Consider the following 20000-nt stretch of genomic DNA (forward strand, 5'->3'; position numbering starts at 1 on the left):
CGCTATCCCCCTAAAATACTGAAAAAATTCAATCTGTGAATCAGCACACTATTAAATTTATTCCTGTACATTTATTTTGGAAACTAGGCAAAGGTGCACCAAATTCACGGTTCTTTGGACAAACTTACAAAGCATGCACTTAATTCTGCATATAAATCAGATAAAAAATCTTGTTCCAAATTCTTTTTTTTTAACACAAGTGTTTACCTGTTTAAACCAAAATAAATATGTTGCAGGGTGCCAACAGATAAATGCAATTCAAATTGACTCTTTTGTGGCCTAAAGTCTGAGAGAATTATTTCCAAAAACCTCTTGGAAAGGGGTAACTTGGTGTAATGGCAAGCACTTTTGATCACTTAATTCAGAGATCCGAGTTCTAATCTCGCTGGGACCTGATGATTTCTTTATCTGACCTACAAAGCACTTTAGTAACAATCTCTATTATTTCAAACATTGTCAAGTAAGAGTTTCCACTCATTATGAAATTATCTTACAATGCAGAAAATGTCATTTCCAGCTCACACGATTTTCCTCACAAGTAGTCGTGGCCGAGTGGTTAAGGTGATGGACTAGAAATCCATTGGGGTTTCCCCGCGCAGGTTCAAATCCTGCCGACTAGGGTTTAATTTGTCATATTCACTGAAAGATGCGCATGGTTGGTTAATTGTTATTACACCTTGTATCAATCTTAAATTTAATCCTGGAAAGAGAAAAATGGACAGAAGTGTTCCAGCAGCGTATGAGGTTTATTTAAATTATTTAGCAAGTGGTAGTTGAATGTCAATGGCAGAGTGATCCATTCAAGGTTTCATGCACTGGCAACAATTTTTTAGCTTATCGTCATTACAGAGAAAATCTGAGATCGGGTAATAATGCACAAGTATTTGGAAGAGAAGCTTGAATCTTTAATCATTGATATACTGTTTGTTAATCCAATATTTCTTTATATACTTACCTGCTAAACACTTTAAAGAAAATGACTCATGTTAAAATCATAGTCCAATGACAGCTCTCAGTGATTTTGCAGATCCTTCTAAATATGGAGCAATTAATGTTCAGCTAAGCACTTGGAGTTGTGACTGTGTTAAACACTTATTTGTAGCCAAGTTGTTAAGGTGTTCTGATGTTTAATTATCAATAACACCTAATGACTTCTTTTTCTCACTAACCAAGCACTTTCTTCATAATCTATCTTATTAGAAATATAGTCAAATGACTGTTCTCAGCGACTTTTAAATCCCTACAAAATACAGAAATAAAATCTCCACCTGAGCACTAGATTTCAAGAGGTTATTGTGGCCAGGAGGTTGATGAGAGGCAAGTTCAAATGTCAGTGACTTCTCATGGTCTCTATTTTTAACCTACAAAGCACTTTTTTGTGTTCTCTTGTGCTGCAAACATAGTGAAATGACAGATTTCGGTTACTACGCTATCCCCCTAAAATACTGAAAAAATTCAATCTGTGAATCAGCACACTATTAAATTTATTCCTGTACATTTATTTTGGAAACTAGGCAAAGGTGCACCAAATTCACGGTTCTTTGGACAAACTTACAAAGCATGCACTTAATTCTGCATATAAATCAGATAAAAAATCTTGTTCCAAATTCTTTTTTTTTAACACAAGTGTTTACCTGTTTAAACCAAAATAAATATGTTGCAGGGTGCCATCAGATAAATGCAATTCAAATTGACTCTTTTGTGGCCTAAAGTCTGAGAGAATTATTTCCAAAAACCTCTTGGAAAGGGGTAACTTGGTGTAATGGCAAGCACTTTTGATCACTTAATTCAGAGATCCGACTTCTAATCTCGCTGGGACCTGATGATTTCTTTATCTGACCTACAAAGCACTTTAGTAACAATCTCTATTATTTCAAACATTGTCAAGTAAGAGTTTCCACTCATTATGAAATTATCTTACAATGCAGAAAATGTCATTTCCAGCTCACACGATTTTCATCACAAGTAGTTGTGGCCGAGTGGTTAAGGCGATGGACTAGAAATCCATTGGGGTTTCCCCGCGCAGGTTCAAATCCTGCCGACTACGGTTTAATTTGTCATATTCACTGAAAGATGCGCATGGTTGGTTAATTGTTATTACACCTTGTATCAATCTTAAATTTAATCCTGGAAAGAGAAAAATGGACAGAAGTGTTCCAGCAGCGTATGAGGTTTATTTAAATTATTTAGCAAGTGGTAGTTGAATGTCAATGGCAGAGTGATCCATTCAAGGTTTCATGCACTGGCAACAATTTTTTAGCTTATCGTCATTACAGAGAAAATCTGAGATCGGGTAATAATGCAAAAGTATTTGGAAGAGAAGCTTGAATCTTTAATCATTGATATACTGTTTGTTAATCCAATATTTCTTTATATACTTACCTGCTAAACACTTTAAAGAAAATGACTCATGTTAAAATCATAGTCCAATGACAGCTCTCAGTGATTTTGCAGATCCTTCTAAATATGGAGCAATTAATGTTCAGCTAAGCACTTGGAGTTGTGACTGTGTTAAACACTTATTTGTAGCCAAGTTGTTAAGGTGTTCTGATGTTTAATTATCAATAACACCTAATGACTTCTTTTTCTCACTAACCAAGCACTTTCTTCATAATCTATCTTATTACAAATATAGTCAAATGACTGTTCTCAGCGACTTTTAAATCCCTACAAAATACAGAAATAAAATCTCCACCTGAGCACTAGATTTCAAGAGGTTATTGTGGCCAGGAGGTTGATGAGAGGCAAGTTCAAATGTCAGTGACATCTCATGGTCTCTATTTTTAACCTACAAAGCACTTTTTTGTGTTCTCTTGTGCTGCAAACATAGTGAAATGACAGATTTCGGTTACTACGCTATCCCCCTAAAATACTGAAAAAATTCAATCTGTGAATCAGCACACTATTAAATTTATTCCTGTACATTTATTTTGGAAACTAGGCAAAGGTGCACCAAATTCACGGTTCTTTGGACAAACTTACAAAGCATGCACTTAATTCTGCATATAAATCAGATAAAAAATCTTGTTCCAAATTCTTTTTTTTTAACAGAAGTGTTTACCTGTTTAAACCAAAATAAATATGTTGCAGGGTGCCATCAGATAAATGCAATTCAAATTGACTCTTTTGTGGCCTAAAGTCTGAGAGAATTATTTCCAAAAACCTCTTGGAAAGGGGTAACTTGGTGTAATGGCAAGCACTTTTGATCACTTAATTCAGAGATCCGAGTTCTAATCTCGCTGGGACCTGATGATTTCTTTATCTGACCTACAAAGCACTTTAGTAACAATCTCTATTATTTCAAACATTGTTAAGTAAGAGTTTCCACTCATTATGAAATTATCTTAAAATGCAGAAAATGTCATTTCCAGCTCACACAATTTTCATCACAAGTAGTTGTGGCCGAGTGGTTAAGGCGATGGACTAGAAATCCATTGGGGTTTCCCCGCGCAGGTTCAAATCCTGCCGACTAGGGTTTAATTTGTCATATTCACTGAAAGATGCGCATGGTTGGTTAATTGTTATTACACCTTGTATCAATCTTAAATTTAATCCTGGAAAGAGAAAAATGGACAGAAGTGTTCCAGCAGCGTATGAGGTTTATTTAAATTATTTAGCAAGTGGTAGTTGAATGTCAATGGCAGAGTGATCCATTCAAGGTTTCATGCACTGGCAACAATTTTTTAGCTTATCGTCATTACAGAGAAAATCTGAGATCGGGTAATAATGCACAAGTATTTGGAAGAGAAGCTTGAATCTTTAATCATTGATATACTGTTTGTTAATCCAATATTTCTTTATATACTTACCTGCTAAACACTTTAAAGAAAATGACTCATGTTAAAATCATAGTCCAATGACAGCTCTCAGTGATTTTGCAGATCCTTCTAAATATGGAGCAATTAATGTTCAGCTAAGCACTTGGAGTTGTGACTGTGTTAAACACTTATTTGTAGCCAAGTTGTTAAGGTGTTCTGATGTTTAATTATCAATAACACCTAATGACTTCTTTTTCTCACTAACCAAGCACTTTCTTCATAATCTATCTTATTACAAATATAGTCAAATGACTGTTCTCAGCGACTTTTAAATCCCTACAAAATACAGAAATAAAATCTCCACCTGAGCACTAGATTTCAAGAGGTTATTGTGGCCAGGAGGTTGATGAGAGGCAAGTTCAAATGTCAGTGACTTCTCATGGTCTCTATTTTTAACCTACAAAGCACTTTTTTGTGTTCTCTTGTGCTGCAAACATAGTGAAATGACAGATTTCGGTTACTACGCTATCCCCCTAAAATACTGAAAAAATTCAATCTGTGAATCAGCACACTATTAAATTTATTCCTGTACATTTATTTTGGAAACTAGGCAAAGGTGCACCAAATTCACGGTTCTTTGGACAAACTTACAAAGCATGCACTTAATTCTGCATATAAATCAGATAAAAAATCTTGTTCCAAATTCTTTTTTTTTAACACAAGTGTTTACCTGTTTAAACCAAAATAAATATGTTGCAGGGTGCCAACAGATAAATGCAATTCAAATTGACTCTTTTGTGGCCTAAAGTCTGAGAGAATTATTTCCAAAAACCTCTTGGAAAGGGGTAACTTGGTGTAATGGCAAGCACTTTTGATCACTTAATTCAGAGATCCGAGTTCTAATCTCGCTGGGACCTGATGATTTCTTTATCTGACCTACAAAGCACTTTAGTAACAATCTCTATTATTTCAAACATTGTCAAGTAAGAGTTTCCACTCATTATGAAATTATCTTACAATGCAGAAAATGTCATTTCCAGCTCACACGATTTTCCTCACAAGTAGTCGTGGCCGAGTGGTTAAGGTGATGGACTAGAAATCCATTGGGGTTTCCCCGTGCAGGTTCAAATCCTGCCGACTAGGGTTTAATTTGTCATATTCACTGAAAGATGCGCATGGTTGGTTAATTGTTATTACACCTTGTATCAATCTTAAATTTAATCCTGGAAAGAGAAAAATGGACAGAAGTGTTCCAGCAGCGTATTAGGTTTATTTAAATTATTTAGCAAGTGGTAGTTGAATATCAATGGCAGAGTGATCCATTCAAGGTTTCATGCACTGGCAACAATTCTTTAGCTTATCGTCATTACAGAGAAAATCTGAGATCGGGTAATAATGCACAAGTATTTGGAAGAGAAGCTTGAATCTTTAATCATTGATATACTGTTTGTTAATCCAATATTTCTTTATATACTTACCTGCTAAACACTTTAAAGAAAATGACTCATGTTAAAATCATAGTCCAATGACAGCTCTCAGTGATTTTGCAGATCCTTCTAAATATGGAGCAATTAATGTTCAGCTAAGGACTTGGAGTTGTGACTGTGTTAAACACTTATTTGTAGCCAAGTTGTTAAGGTGTTCTGATGTTTAATTATCAATAACACCTAATGACTTCTTTTTCTCACTAACCAAGCACTTTCTTCATAATCTATCTTATTACAAATATAGTCAAATGACTGTTCTCAGCGACTTTTAAATCCCTACAAAATACAGAAATAAAATCTCCACCTGAGCACTAGATTTCAAGAGGTTATTGTGGCCAGGAGGTTGATGAGAGGCAAGTTCAAATGTTAGTGACTTCTCATGGTCTCTATTTTTAACCTACAAAGCACTTTTTTGTGTTCTCTTGTGCTGCAAACATAGTGAAATGACAGATTTCGGTTACTACGCTATCCCCCTAAAATACTGAAAAAATTCAATCTGTGAATCAGCACACTATTAAATTTATTCCTGTACATTTATTTTGGAAACTAGGCAAAGGTGCACCAAATTCACGGTTCTTTGGACAAACTTACAAAGCATGCACTTAATTCTGCATATAAATCAGATAAAAAATCTTGTTCCAAATTCTTTTTTTTTAACAGAAGTGTTTACCTGTTTAAACCAAAATAAATATGTTGCAGGGTGCCATCAGATAAATGCAATTCAAATTGACTCTTTTGTGGCCTAAAGTCTGAGAGAATTATTTCCAAAAACCTCTTGGAAAGGGGTAACTTGGTGTAATGGCAAGCACTTTTGATCACTTAATTCAGAGATCCGAGTTCTAATCTCGCTGGGACCTGATGATTTCTTTATCTGACCTACAAAGCACTTTAGTAACAATCTCTATTATTTCAAACATTGTCAAGTAAGAGTTTCCACTCATTATGAAATTATCTTAAAATGCAGAAAATGTCATTTCCAGCTCACACGATTTTCATCACAAGTAGTCGTGGCCGAGTGGTTAAGGCGATGGACTAGAAATCCATTGGGGTTTCCCCGCGCAGGTTCAAATCCTGCCGACTACGGTTTAATTTGTCATATTCACTGAAAGATGCGCATGGTTGGTTAATTGTTATTACACCTTGTATCAATCTTAAATTTAATCCTGGAAAGAGAAAAATGGACCGAAGTGTTCCAGCAGCGTATGAGGTTTATTTAAATTATTTAGCAAGTGGTAGTTGAATGTAAATGGCAGAGTGATCCATTCAAGGTTTCATGCACTGGCAACAATTTTTTAGCTTATCGTCATTACAGAGAAAATCTGAGATCGGGTAATAATGCACAAGTATTTGGAAGAGAAGCTTGAATGTTTAATCATTGATATACTGTTTGTTAATCCAATATTTCTTTATATACTTAGCTGCTAAACACTTTAAAGAAAATGACTCATGTTAAAATCATAGTCCAATGACAGCTCTCAGTGATTTTGCAGATCCTTCTAAATATGGAGCAATTAATGTTCAGCTAAGCACTTGGAGTTGTGACTGTGTTAAACACTTATTTGTAGCCAAGTTGTTAAGGTGTTCTGATGTTTAATTATCAATAACACCTAATGACTTCTTTTTCTCACTAACCAAGCACTTTCTTCATAATCTATCTTATTACAAATATAGTCAAATGACTGTTCTCAGCGACTTTTAAATCCCTACAAAATACAGAAATAAAATCTCCACCTGAGCACTAGATTTCAAGAGGTTATTGTGGCCAGGAGGTTGATGAGAGGCAAGTTCAAATATCAGTGACATCTCATGGTCTCTATTTTTAACCTACAAAGCACTTTTTTGTGTTCTCTTGTGCTGCAAACATAGTGAAATGACAGATTTCGGTTACTACGCTATCCCCCTAAAATACTGAAAAAATTCAATCTGTGAATCAGCACACTATTAAATTTATTCCTGTACATTTATTTTGGAAACTAGGCAAAGGTGCACCAAATTCACGGTTCTTTGGACAAACTTACAAAGCATGCACTTAATTCTGCATATAAATCAGATAAAAAATCTTGTTCCAAATTCTTTTTTTTTAACAGAAGTGTTTACCTGTTTAAACCAAAATAAATATGTTGCAGGGTGCCATCAGATAAATGCAATTCAAATTGACTCTTTTGTGGCCTAAAGTCTGAGAGAATTATTTCCAAAAACCTCTTGGAAAGGGGTAACTTGGTGTAATGGCAAGCACTTTTGATCACTTAATTCAGAGATCCGAGTTCTAATCTCGCTGGGACCTGATGATTTCTTTATCTGACCTACAAAGCACTTTAGTAACAATCTCTATTATTTCAAACATTGTCAAGTAAGAGTTTCCACTCATTATGAAAATTATCTTAAAATGCAGAAAATGTCATTTCCAGCTCACACGATTTTCATCACAAGTAGTCGTGGCCGAGTGGTTAAGGCGATGGACTAGAAATCCATTGGGGTTTCCCCGCACAGGTTCAAATCCTGCCGACTACGGTTTAATTTGTCATATTCACTGAAAGATGCGCATGGTTGGTTAATTGTTATTACACCTTGTATCAATCTTAAATTTAATCCTGGAAAGAGAAAAATGGACAGAAGTGTTCCAGCAGCGTATGAGGTTTATTTAAATTATTTAGCAAGTGGTAGTTGAATGTCAATGGCAGAGTGATCCATTCAAGGTTTCATGCACTGGCAACAATTTTTTAGCTTATCGTCATTACAGAGAAAATCTGAGATCGGGTAATAATGCACAAGTATTTGGAAGAGAAGCTTGAATGTTTAATCATTGCTATACTGTTTGTTAATCCAATATTTCTTTATATACTTACCTGCTAAACACTTTAAAGAAAATGACTCATGTTAAAATCATAGTCCAATGACAGCTCTCAGTGATTTTGCAGATCCTTCTAAATATGGAGCAATTAATGTTCAGCTAAGCACTTGGAGTTGTGACTGTGTTAAACACTTATTTGTAGCCAAGTTGTTAAGGTGTTCTGATGTTTAATTATCAATAACACCTAATGACTTCTTTTTCTCACTAACCAAGCACTTTCTTCATAATCTATCTTATTACAAATATAGTCAAATGACTGTTCTCAGCGACTTTTAAATCCCTACAAAATACAGAAATAAAATCTCCACCTGAGCACTAGATTTCAAGAGGTTATTGTGGCCAGGAGGTTGATGAGAGGCAAGTTCAAATGTCAGTGACATCTCATGGTCTCTATTTTTAACCTACAAAGCACTTTTTTGTGTTCTCTTGTGCTGCAAACATAGTGAAATGACAGATTTCGGTTACTACGCTATCCCCCTAAAATACTGAAAAAATTCAATCTGTGAATCAGCACACTATTAAATTTATTCCTGTACATTTATTTTGGAAACTAGGCAAAGGTGCACCAAATTCACGGTTCTTTGGACAAACTTACAAAGCATGCACTTAATTCTGCATATAAATCAGATAAAAAATCTTGTTCCAAATTCTTTTTTTTTAACAGAAGTGTTTACCTGTTTAAACCAAAATAAATATGTTGCAGGGTGCCATCAGATAAATGCAATTCAAATTGACTCTTTTGTGGCCTAAAGTCTGAGAGAATTATTTCCAAAAACCTCTTGGAAAGGGGTAACTTGGTGTAATGGCAAGCACTTTTGATCACTTAATTCAGAGATCCGAGTTCTAATCTCGCTGGGACCTGATGATTTCTTTATCTGACCTACAAAGCACTTTAGTAACAATCTCTATTATTTCAAACATTGTCAAGTAAGAGTTTCCACTCATTATGAAATTATCTTAAAATGCAGAAAATGTCATTTCCAGCTCACATGATTTTCATCACAAGTAGTCGTGGCCGAGTGGTTAAGGCGATGGACTAGAAATCCATTGGGGTTTCCCCGCGCAGGTTCAAATCCTGCTGACTACGGTTTAATTTGTCATATTCACTGAAAGATGCGCATGGTTGGTTAATTGTTATTACACCTTGTATCAATCTTAAATTTAATCCTGGAAAGAGAAAAATGGACAGAAGTGTTCCAGCAGCGTATGAGGTTTATTTAAATTATTTAGCAAGTGGTAGTTGAATGTCAATGGCAGAGTGATCCATTCAAGGTTTCATGTGCTGGCAACAATTTTTTAGCTTATCGTCATTACAGAGAAAATCTGAGATCGGGTAATAATGCACAAGTATTTGGAAGAGAAGCTTGAATGTTTAATCATTGATATACTGTTTGTTAATCCAATATTTCTTTATATACTTAGCTGCTAAACACTTTAAAGAAAATGACTCATGTTAAAATCATAGTCCAATGACAGCTCTCAGTGATTTTGCAGATCCTTCTAAATATGGAGCAATTAATGTTCAGCTAAGCACTTGGAGTTGTGACTGTGTTAAACACTTATTTGTAGCCAAGTTGTTAAGGTGTTCTGATGTTTAATTATCAATAACACCTAATGACTTCTTTTTCTCACTAACCAAGCACTTTCTTCATAATCTATCTTATTACAAATATAGTCAAATGACTGTTCTCAGCGACTTTTAAATCCCTACAAAATACAGAAATAAAATCTCCACCTGAGCACTAGATTTCAAGAGGTTATTGTGGCCAGGAGGTTGATGAGAGGCAAGTTCAAATATCAGTGACATCTCATGGTCTCTATTTTTAACCTACAAAGCACTTTTTTGTGTTCTCTTGTGCTGCAAACATAGTGAAATGACAGATTTCGGTTACTACGCTATCCCCCTAAAATACTGAAAAAATTCAATCTGTGAATCAGCACACTATTAAATTTATTCCTGTACATTTATTTTGGAAACTAGGCAAAGGTGCACCAAATTCACGGTTCTTTGGACAAACTTACAAAGCATGCACTTAATTCTGCATATAAATCAGATAAAAAATCTTGTTCCAAATTCTTTTTTTTTAACAGAAGTGTTTACCTGTTTAAACCAAAATAAATATGTTGCAGGGTGCCATCAGATAAATGCAATTCAAATTGACTCTTTTGTGGCCTAAAGTCTGAGAGAATTATTTCCAAAAACCTCTTGGAAAGGGGTAACTTGGTGTAATGGCAAGCACTTTTGATCACTTAATTCAGAGATCCGAGTTCTAATCTCGCTGGGACCTGATGATTTCTTTATCTGACCTACAAAGCACTTTAGTAACAATCTCTATTATTTCAAACATTGTCAAGTAAGAGTTTCCACTCATTATGAAATTATCTTAAAATGCAGAAAATGTCATTTCCAGCTCACACGATTTTCATCACAAGTAGTCGTGGCCGAGTGGTTAAGGCGATGGACTAGAAATCCATTGGGGTGACTAGAAATCCATTGGGGTTTCCCCGCGCAGGTTCAAATCCTGCCGACTATGGTTTTATTTGTCATATTCACTGAAAGATGCGCATGGTTGGTTAATTGTTATTACACCTTGTATCAATCTTAAATTTAATCCTGGAAAGAGAAAAATGGACAGAAGTGTTCCAGCAGCGTATGAGGTTTATTTAAATTATTTAGCAAGTGGTAGTTGAATGTCAATGGCAGAGTGATCCATTCAAGGTTTCATGCACTGGCAACAATTTTTTAGCTTATCGTCATTACAGAGAAAATCTGAGATCGGTTAATAATGCACAAGTATTTGGAAGAGAAGCTTGAATCTTTAATCATTGATATACTGTTTGTTAATCCAATATTTCTTTATATACTTACCTGCTAAACACTTTAAAGAAAATGACTCATGTTAAAATCATAGTCCAATGACAGCTCTCAGTGATTTTGCAGATCCTTCTAAATATGGATCAATTAATGTTCAGCTAAGCACTTGGAGTTGTGACTGTGTTAAACACTTATTTGTAGCCAAGTTGTTAAGGTGTTCTGATGTTTAATTATCAATAACACCTAATGACTTCTTTTTCTCACTAACCAAGCACTTTCTTCATAATCTATCTTATTAGAAATATAGTCAAATGACTGTTCTCAGCGACTTTTAAATCCCTACAAAATACAGAAATAAAATCTCCACCTGAGCACTAGATTTCAAGAGGTTATTGTGGCCAGGAGGTTGATGAGAGGCAAGTTCAAATGTCAGTGACATCTCATGGTCTCTATTTTTAACCTACAAAGCACTTTTTTGTGTTCTCTTGTGCTGCAAACATAGTGAAATGACAGATTTCGGTTACTACGCTATCCCCCTAAAATACTGAAAAAATTCAATCTGTGAATCAGCACACTATTAAATTTATTCCTGTACATTTATTTTGGAAACTAGGCAAAGGTGCACCAAATTCACGGTTCTTTGGACAAACTTACAAAGCATGCACTTAATTCTGCATATAAATCAGATAAAAAATCTTGTTCCAAATTCTTTTTTTTTAACAGAAGTGTTTACCTGTTTAAACCAAAATAAATATGTTGCAGGGTGCCATCAGATAAATGCAATTCAAATTGACTCTTTTGTGGCCTAAAGTCTGAGAGAATTATTTCCAAAAACCTCTTGGAAAGGGGTAACTTGGTGTAACGGCAAGCACTTTTGATCACTTAATTCAGAGATCCGAGTTCTAATCTCGCTGGGACCTGATGATTTCTTTATCTGACCTACAAAGCACTTTAGTAACAATCTCTATTATTTCAAACATTGTCAAGTAAGAGTTTCCACTCATTATGAAATTATCTTAAAATGCAGAAAATGTCATTTCCAGCTCACACGATTTTCATCACAAGTAGTCGTGGCCGAGTGGTTAAGGCGATGGACTAGAAATCCATTGGGGTTTCCCCGCGCAGGTTCAAATCCTGCCGACTACGGTTTAATTTGTCATATTCACTGAAAGATGCGCATGGTTGGTTAATTGTTATTACACCTTGTATCAATCTTAAATTTAATCCTGGAAAGAGAAAAATGGACAGAAGTGTTCCAGCAGCGTATGAGGTTTATTTAAATTATTTAGCAAGTGGTAGTTGAATGTCAATGGCAGAGTGATCCATTCAAGGTTTCATGCACTGGCAACAATTTTTTAGCTTATCGTCATTACAGAGAAAATCTGAGATCGGGTAATAATGCACAAGTATTTGGAAGAGAAGCTTGAATGTTTAATCATTGATATACTGTTTGTTAATCCAATATTTCTTTATATACTTACCTGCTAAACACTTTAAAGAAAATGACTCATGTTAAAATCATAGTCCAATGACAGCTCTCAGTGATTTTGCAGATCCTTCTAAATATGGAGCAATTAATGTTCAGCTAAGCACTTGGAGTTGTGACTGTGTTAAACACTTATTTGTAGCCAAGTTGTTAAGGTGTTCTGATGTTTAATTATCAATAACACCTAATGACTTCTTTTTCTCACTAACCAAGCACTTTCTTCATAATCTATCTTATTAGAAATATAGTCAAATGACTGTTCTCAGCGACTTTTAAATCCCTATAAAATACAGAAATAAAATCTCCACCTGAGCACTAGATTTCAAGAGGTTATTGTGGCCAGGAGGTTGATGAGAGGCAAGTTCAAATGTCAGTGACATCTCATGGTCTCTATTTTTAACCTACAAAGCACTTTTTTGTGTTCTCTTGTGCTGCAAACATAGTGAAATGACAGATTTCGGTTACTACGCTATCCCCCTAAAATACTGAAAAAATTCAATCTGTGAATCAGCACACTATTAAATTTATTCCTGTACATTTATTTTGGAAACTAGGCAAAGGTGCACCAAATTCACGGTTCTTTGGACAAACTTACAAAGCATGCACTTAATTCTGCATATAAATCAGATAAAAAATCTTGTTCCAAATTCTTTTTTTTTAACAGAAGTGTTTACCTGTTTAAACCAAAATAAATATGTTGCAGGGTGCCATCAGATAAATGCAATTCAAATTGACTCTTTTGTGGCCTAAAGTCTGAGAGAATTATTTCCAAAAACCTCTTGGAAAGGGGTAACTTGGTGTAATGGCAAGCACTTTTGATCACTTAATTCAGAGATCCGACTTCTAATCTCGCTGGGACCTGATGATTTCTTTATCTGACCTACAAAGCACTTTAGTAACAATCTCTATTATTTCAAACATTGTCAAGTAAGAGTTTCCACTCATTATGAAATTATCTTAAAATGCAGAAAATGTCATTTCCAGCTCACACGATTTTCATCACAAGTAGTCGTGGCTGAGTGGTTAAGGCGATGGACTAGAAATCCATTGGGGTGACTAGAAATCCATTGGGGTTTCCCCGCGCAGGTTCAAATCCTGCCAACTATGGTTTTATTTGTCATATTCACTGAAAGATGCGCATGGTTGGTTAATTGTTATTACACCTTGTATCAATCTTAAATTTAATCCTGGAAAGAGAAAAATGGACAGAAGTGTTCCAGCAGCGTATGAGGTTTATTTAAATTATTTAGCAAGTGGTAGTTGAATGTCAATGGCAGAGTGATCCATTCAAGGTTTCATGCACTGGCAACAATTTTTTAGCTTATCGTCATTACAGAGAAAATCTGAGATCGGTTAATAATGCACAAGTATTTGGAAGAGAAGCTTGAATGTTTAATCATTGATATACTGTTTGTTAATCCAATATTTCTTTATATACTTACCTGCTAAACACTTTAAAGAAAATGACTCATGTTAAAATCATAGTCCAATGACAGCTCTCAGTGATTTTGCAGATCCTTCTAAATATGGAGCAATTAATGTTCAGCTAAGCACTTGGAGTTGTGACTGTGTTAAACACTTATTTGTAGCCAAGTTGTTAAGGTGTTCTGATGTTTAATTATCAATAACACCTAATGACTTCTTTTTCTCACTAACCAAGCACTTTCTTCATAATCTATCTTATTAGAAATATAGTCAAATGACTGTTCTCAGCGACTTTTAAATCCCTACAAAATACAGAAATAAAATCTCCACCTGAGCACTAGATTTCAAGAGGTTATTGTGGCCAGGAGGTTGATGAGAGGCAAGTTCAAATGTCAGTGACATCTCATGGTCTCTATTTTTAACCTACAAAGCACTTTTTTGTGTTCTCTTGTGCTGCAAACATAGTGAAATGACAGATTTCGGTTACTACGCTATCCCCCTAAAATACTGAAAAAATTCAATCTGTGAATCAGCACACTATTAAATTTATTCCTGTACATTTATTTTGGAAACTAGGCAAAGGTGCACCAAATTCACGGTTCTTTGGACAAACTTACAAAGCATGCACTTAATTCTGCATATAAATCAGATAAAAAATCTTGTTCCAAATTCTTTTTTTTTAACAGAAGTGTTTACCTGTTTAAACCAAAATAAATATGTTGCAGGGTGCCATCAGATAAATGCAATTCAAATTGACTCTTTTGTGGCCTAAAGTCTGAGAGAATTATTTCCAAAAACCTCTTGGAAAGGGGTAACTTGGTGTAATGGCAAGCACTTTTGATCACTTAATTCAGAGATCCGACTTCTAATCTCGCTGGGACCTGATGATTTCTTTATCTGACCTACAAAGCACTTTAGTAACAATCTCTATTATTTCAAACATTGTCAAGTAAGAGTTTCCACTCATTATGAAATTATCTTAAAATGCAGAAAATGTCATTTCCAGCTCACACGATTTTCATCACAAGTAGTCGTGGCTGAGTGGTTAAGGCGATGGACTAGAAATCCATTGGGGTTTCCCCGCGCAGGTTCAAATCCTGCCGACTACGGTTTAATTTGTCATATTCACTGAAAGATGCGCATGGTTGGTTAATTGTTATTACACCTTGTATCAATCTTAAATTTAATCCTGGAAAGAGAAAAATGGACAGAAGTGTTCCAGCAGCGTATGAGGTTTATTTAAATTATTTAGCAAGTGGTAGTTGAATGTCAATGGCAGAGTGATCCATTCAAGGTTTCATGCACTGGCAACAATTTTTTAGCTTATCGTCATTACAGAGAAAATCTGAGATCGGGTAATAATGCACAAGTATTTGGAAGAGAAGCTTGAATGTTTAATCATTGATATACTGTTTGTTAATCCAATATTTCTTTATATACTTACCTGCTAAACACTTTAAAGAAAATGACTCATGTTAAAATCATAGTCCAATGACAGCTCTCAGTGATTTTGCAGATCCTTCTAAATATGGAGCAATTAATGTTCAGCTAAGCACTTGGAGTTGTGACTGTGTTAAACACTTATTTGTAGCCAAGTTGTTAAGGTGTTCTGATGTTTAATTATCAATAACACCTAATGACTTCTTTTTCTCACTAACCAAGCACTTTCTTCATAATCTATCTTATTAGAAATATAGTCAAATGACTGTTCTCAGCGACTTTTAAATCCCTACAAAATACAGAAATAAAATCTCCACCTGAGCACTAGATTTTAAGAGGTTATTGTGGCCAGGAGGTTGATGAGAGGCAAGTTCAAATGTCAGTGACATCTCATGGTCTCTATTTTTAACCTACAAAGCACTTTTTTGTGTTCTCTTGTGCTGCAAACATAGTGAAATGACAGATTTCGGTTACTACGCTATCCCCCTAAAATACTGAAAAAATTCAATCTGTGAATCAGCACACTATTAAATTTATTCCTGTACATTTATTTTGGAAACTAGGCAAAGGTTCACCAAATTCACGGTTCTTTGGACAAACTTACAAAGCATGCACTTAATTCTGCATATAAATCAGATAAAAAATCTTGTTCCAAATTCTTTTTTTTTAACAGAAGTGTTTACCTGTTTAAACCAAAATAAATATGTTGCAGGGTGCCATCAGATAAATGCAATTCAAATTGACTCTTTTGTGGCCTAAAGTCTGAGAGAATTATTTCCAAAAACCTCTTGGAAAGTGGTAACTTGGTGTAATGGCAAGCACTTTTGATCACTTAATTCAGAGATCCGAGTTCTAATCTCGCTGGGACCTGATGATTTCTTTATCTGACCTACAAAGCACTTTAGTAACAATCTCTATTATTTCAAACATTGTCAAGTAAGAGTTTCCACTCATTATGAAATTATCTTAAAATGCAGAAAATGTCATTTCCAGCTCACACGATTTTCATCACAAGTAGTCGTGGCCGAGTGGTTAAGGCGATGGACTAGAAATCCATTGGGGTTACCCCGCGCAGGTTCAAATCCTGCCGACTACGGTTTAATTTGTCATATTCACTGAAAGATGCGCATGGTTGGTTAATTGTTATTACACCTTGTATCAATCTTAAATTTAATCCTGGAAAGAGAAAAATGGACAGAAGTGTTCCAGCAGCGTATGAGGTTTATTTAAATTATTTAGCAAGTGGTAGTTGAATGTCAATGGCAGAGTGATCCATTCAAGGTTTCATGCACTGGCAACAATTTTTTAGCTTATCGTCATTACAGAGAAAATCTGAGATCGGGTAATAATGCACAAGTATTTGGAAGAGAAGCTTGAATGTTTAATCATTGATATACTGTTTGTTAATCCAATATTTCTTTATATACTTACCTGCTAAACACTTTAAAGAAAATGACTCATGTTAAAATCATAGTCCAATGACAGCTCTCAGTGATTTTGCAGATCCTTCTAAATATGGAGCAATTAATGTTCAGCTAAGCACTTGGAGTTGTGACTGTGTTAAACACTTATTTGTAGCCAAGTTGTTAAGGTGTTCTGATGTTTAATTATCAATAACACCTAATGACTTCTTTTTCTCACTAACCAAGCACTTTCTTCATAATCTATCTTATTAGAAATATAGTCAAATGACTGTTCTCAGCGACTTTTAAATCCCTACAAAATACAGAAATAAAATCTCCACCTGAGCACTAGATTTCAAGAGGTTATTATGGCCAGGAGGTTGATGAGAGGCAAGTTCAAATGTCAGTGACATCTCATGGTCTCTATTTTTAACCTACAAAGCACTTTTTTGTGTTCTCTTGTGCTGCAAACATAGTGAAATGACAGATTTCGGTTACTACGCTATCCCCCTAAAATACTGAAAAAATTCAATCTGTGAATCAGCACACTATTAAATTTTATCCTGTACATTTATTTTGGAAACTAGGCAAAGGTGCACCAAATTCACGGTTCTTTGGACAAACTTACAAAGCATGCACTTAATTCTGCATATAAATCAGATAAAAAATCTTGTTCCAAATTCTTTTTTTTTAACAGAAGTGTTTACCTGTTTAAACCAAAATAAATATGTTGCAGGGTGCCATCAGATAAATGCAATTCAAATTGACTCTTTTGTGGCCTAAAGTCTGAGAGAATTATTTCCAAAAACCTCTTGGAAAGGGGTAACTTGGTGTAATGGCAAGCACTTTTGATCACTTAATTCAGAGATCCGAGTTCTAATCTCGCTGGGACCTGATGATTTCTTTATCTGACCTACAAAGCACTTTAGTAACAATCTCTATTATTTCAAACATTGTCAAGTAAGAGTTTCCACTCATTATGAAATTATCTTAAAATGCAGAAAATGTCATTTCCAGCTCACACGATTTTCATCACAAGTAGTCGTGGCCGAGTGGTTAAGGCGATGGACTAGAAATCCATTGGGGTTTCACCGCACAGGTTCAAATCCTGCCGACTACGGTTTAATTTGTCATATTCACTGAAAGATGCGCATGGTTGGTTAATTGTTATTACACCTTGTATCAATCTTAAATTTAATCCTGGAAAGAGAAAAATGGACAGTAGTGTTCCAGCAGCGTATGAGGTTTATTTAAATTATTTAGCAAGTGGTAGTTGAATGTAAATGGCAGAGTGATCCATTCAAGGTTTCATGCACTGGCAACAATTTTTTAGCTTATCGTCATTACAGAGAAAATCTGAGATCGGGTAATAATGCACAAGTATTTGGAAGAGAAGCTTGAATCTTTAATCATTGATATACTGTTTGTTAATCCAATATTTCTTTATATACTTACCTGCTAAACACTTTAAAGAAAATGACTCATGTTAAAATCATAGTCCAATGACAGCTCTCAGTGATTTTGCAGATCCTTCTAAATATGGAGCAATTAATGTTCAGCTAAGCACTTGGAGTTGTGACTGTGTTAAACACTTATTTGTAGCCAAGTTGTTAAGGTGTTCTGATGTTTAATTATCAATAACACCTAATGACTTCTTTTTCTCACTAACCAAGCACTTTCTTCATAATCTATCTTATTAGAAATATAGTCAAATGACTGTTCTCAGCGACTTTTAAATCCCTACAAAATACAGAAATAAAATCTCCACCTGAGCACTAGATTTCAAGAGGTTATTGTGGCCAGGAGGTTGATGAGAGGCAAGTTCAAATGTCAGTGACATCTCATGGTCTCTATTTTTAACCTACAAAGCACTTTTTTGTGTTCTCTTGTGCTGCAAACATAGTGAAATGACAGATTTCGGTTACTACGCTATCCCCCTAAAATACTGAAAAAATTCAATCTGTGAATCAGCACACTATTAAATTTATTCCTGTACATTTATTTTGGAAACTAGGCAAAGGTGCACCAAATTCACGGTTCTTTGGACAAACTTACAAAGCATGCACTTAATTCTGCATATAAATCAGATAAAAAATCTTGTTCCAAATTCTTTTTTTTTAACACAAGTGTTTACCTGTTTAAACCAAAATAAATATGTTGCAGGGTGCCATCAGATAAATGCAATTCAAATTGACTCTTTTGTGGCCTAAAGTCTGAGAGAATTATTTCCAAAAACCTCTTGGAAAGGGGTAACTTGGTGTAATGGCAAGCACTTTTGATCACTTAATTCAGAGATCCGACTTCTAATCTCGCTGGGACCTGATGATTTCTTTATCTGACCTACAAAGCACTTTAGTAACAATCTCTATTATTTCAAACATTGTCAAGTAAGAGTTTCCACTCATTATGAAATTATCTTAAAATGCAGAAAATGTCATTTCCAGCTCACACGATTTTCATCACAAGTAGTCGTGGCCGAGTGGTTAAGGCGATGGACTAGAAATCCATTGGGGTTTCCCCGCGCAGGTTCAAATCCTGCCGACTACGGTTTAATTTGTCATATTCACTGAAAGATGCGCATGGTTGGTTAATTGTTATTACACCTTGTATCAATCTTAAATTTAATCCTGGAAAGAGAAAAATGGACAGAAGTGTTCCAGCAGCGTATGAGGTTTATTTAAATTATTTAGCAAGTGGTAGTTGAATGTAAATGGCAGAGTGATCCATTCAAGGTTTCATGCACTGGCAACAATTTTTTAGCTTATCGTCATTACAGAGAAAATCTGAGATCGGGTAATAATGCACAAGTATTTGGAAGAGAAGCTTGAATCTTTAATCATTGATATACTGTTTGTTAATCCAATATTTCTTTATATACTTACCTGCTAAACACTTTAAAGAAAATGACTCATGTTAAAATCATAGTCCAATGACAGCTCTCAGTGATTTTGCAGATCCTTCTAAATATGGAGCAATTAATGTTCAGCTAAGCACTTGGAGTTGTGACTGTGTTAAACACTTATTTGTAGCCAAGTTGTTAAGGTGTTCTGATGTTTAATTATCAATAACACCTAATGACTTCTTTTTCTCACTAACCAAGCACTTTCTTCATAATCTATTTTATTAGAAATATAGTCAAATGACTGTTCTCAGCGACTTTTAAATCCCTACAAAATACAGAAATAAAATCTCCACCTGAGCACTAGATTTCAAGAGGTTATTGTGGCCAGGAGGTTGATGAGAGGCAAGTTCAAATGTCAGTGACATCTCATGGTCTCTATTTTTAACCTACAAAGCACTTTTTTGTGTTCTCTTGTGCTGCAAACATAGTGAAA

At 35.0% G+C, this 20000-nt stretch overlaps 14 non-coding genes across 14 annotated transcripts; all 14 read left to right on the forward strand.

Moving 5' to 3' along the window:
• Positions 1–538: 538 nt before the first annotated feature.
• On the forward strand, positions 539–620 carry TRNAS-AGA (transfer RNA serine (anticodon AGA)). The gene has a single exon. It is a non-coding gene; the product is annotated as a tRNA-Ser (tRNA).
• Positions 621–1965: 1345 nt separating this feature from the next.
• On the forward strand, positions 1966–2047 carry TRNAS-AGA (transfer RNA serine (anticodon AGA)). Its single transcript has one exon. It is a non-coding gene; the product is annotated as a tRNA-Ser (tRNA).
• Positions 2048–3392: 1345 nt separating this feature from the next.
• Positions 3393–3474, forward strand: TRNAS-AGA (transfer RNA serine (anticodon AGA)). Its single transcript has one exon. It is a non-coding gene; the product is annotated as a tRNA-Ser (tRNA).
• A 1345-nt stretch (positions 3475–4819) lies between these two features.
• Positions 4820–4901, forward strand: TRNAS-AGA (transfer RNA serine (anticodon AGA)). The gene has a single exon. It is a non-coding gene; the product is annotated as a tRNA-Ser (tRNA).
• Positions 4902–6246: 1345 nt separating this feature from the next.
• TRNAS-AGA (transfer RNA serine (anticodon AGA)) lies at positions 6247–6328 on the forward strand. The gene has a single exon. It is a non-coding gene; the product is annotated as a tRNA-Ser (tRNA).
• A 1346-nt stretch (positions 6329–7674) lies between these two features.
• Positions 7675–7756, forward strand: TRNAS-AGA (transfer RNA serine (anticodon AGA)). The gene has a single exon. It is a non-coding gene; the product is annotated as a tRNA-Ser (tRNA).
• Positions 7757–9101: 1345 nt separating this feature from the next.
• On the forward strand, positions 9102–9183 carry TRNAS-AGA (transfer RNA serine (anticodon AGA)). The gene has a single exon. It is a non-coding gene; the product is annotated as a tRNA-Ser (tRNA).
• Positions 9184–10528: 1345 nt separating this feature from the next.
• On the forward strand, positions 10529–10630 carry TRNAS-AGA (transfer RNA serine (anticodon AGA)). Its single transcript has 2 exons — positions 10529–10565; positions 10586–10630. It is a non-coding gene; the product is annotated as a tRNA-Ser (tRNA).
• Positions 10631–11975: 1345 nt separating this feature from the next.
• On the forward strand, positions 11976–12057 carry TRNAS-AGA (transfer RNA serine (anticodon AGA)). Its single transcript has one exon. It is a non-coding gene; the product is annotated as a tRNA-Ser (tRNA).
• A 1345-nt stretch (positions 12058–13402) lies between these two features.
• Positions 13403–13504, forward strand: TRNAS-AGA (transfer RNA serine (anticodon AGA)). Its single transcript has 2 exons — positions 13403–13439; positions 13460–13504. It is a non-coding gene; the product is annotated as a tRNA-Ser (tRNA).
• Positions 13505–14849: 1345 nt separating this feature from the next.
• Positions 14850–14931, forward strand: TRNAS-AGA (transfer RNA serine (anticodon AGA)). The gene has a single exon. It is a non-coding gene; the product is annotated as a tRNA-Ser (tRNA).
• Positions 14932–16276: 1345 nt separating this feature from the next.
• On the forward strand, positions 16277–16358 carry TRNAS-AGA (transfer RNA serine (anticodon AGA)). Its single transcript has one exon. It is a non-coding gene; the product is annotated as a tRNA-Ser (tRNA).
• Positions 16359–17703: 1345 nt separating this feature from the next.
• On the forward strand, positions 17704–17785 carry TRNAS-AGA (transfer RNA serine (anticodon AGA)). Its single transcript has one exon. It is a non-coding gene; the product is annotated as a tRNA-Ser (tRNA).
• Positions 17786–19130: 1345 nt separating this feature from the next.
• Positions 19131–19212, forward strand: TRNAS-AGA (transfer RNA serine (anticodon AGA)). The gene has a single exon. It is a non-coding gene; the product is annotated as a tRNA-Ser (tRNA).
• Positions 19213–20000: the final 788 nt, after the last annotated feature.

This window comes from Mixophyes fleayi, chromosome 10, assembly GCF_038048845.1.
Source record: "Mixophyes fleayi isolate aMixFle1 chromosome 10, aMixFle1.hap1, whole genome shotgun sequence".
NCBI classification, from domain to species: domain Eukaryota; kingdom Metazoa; phylum Chordata; class Amphibia; order Anura; family Limnodynastidae; genus Mixophyes; species Mixophyes fleayi.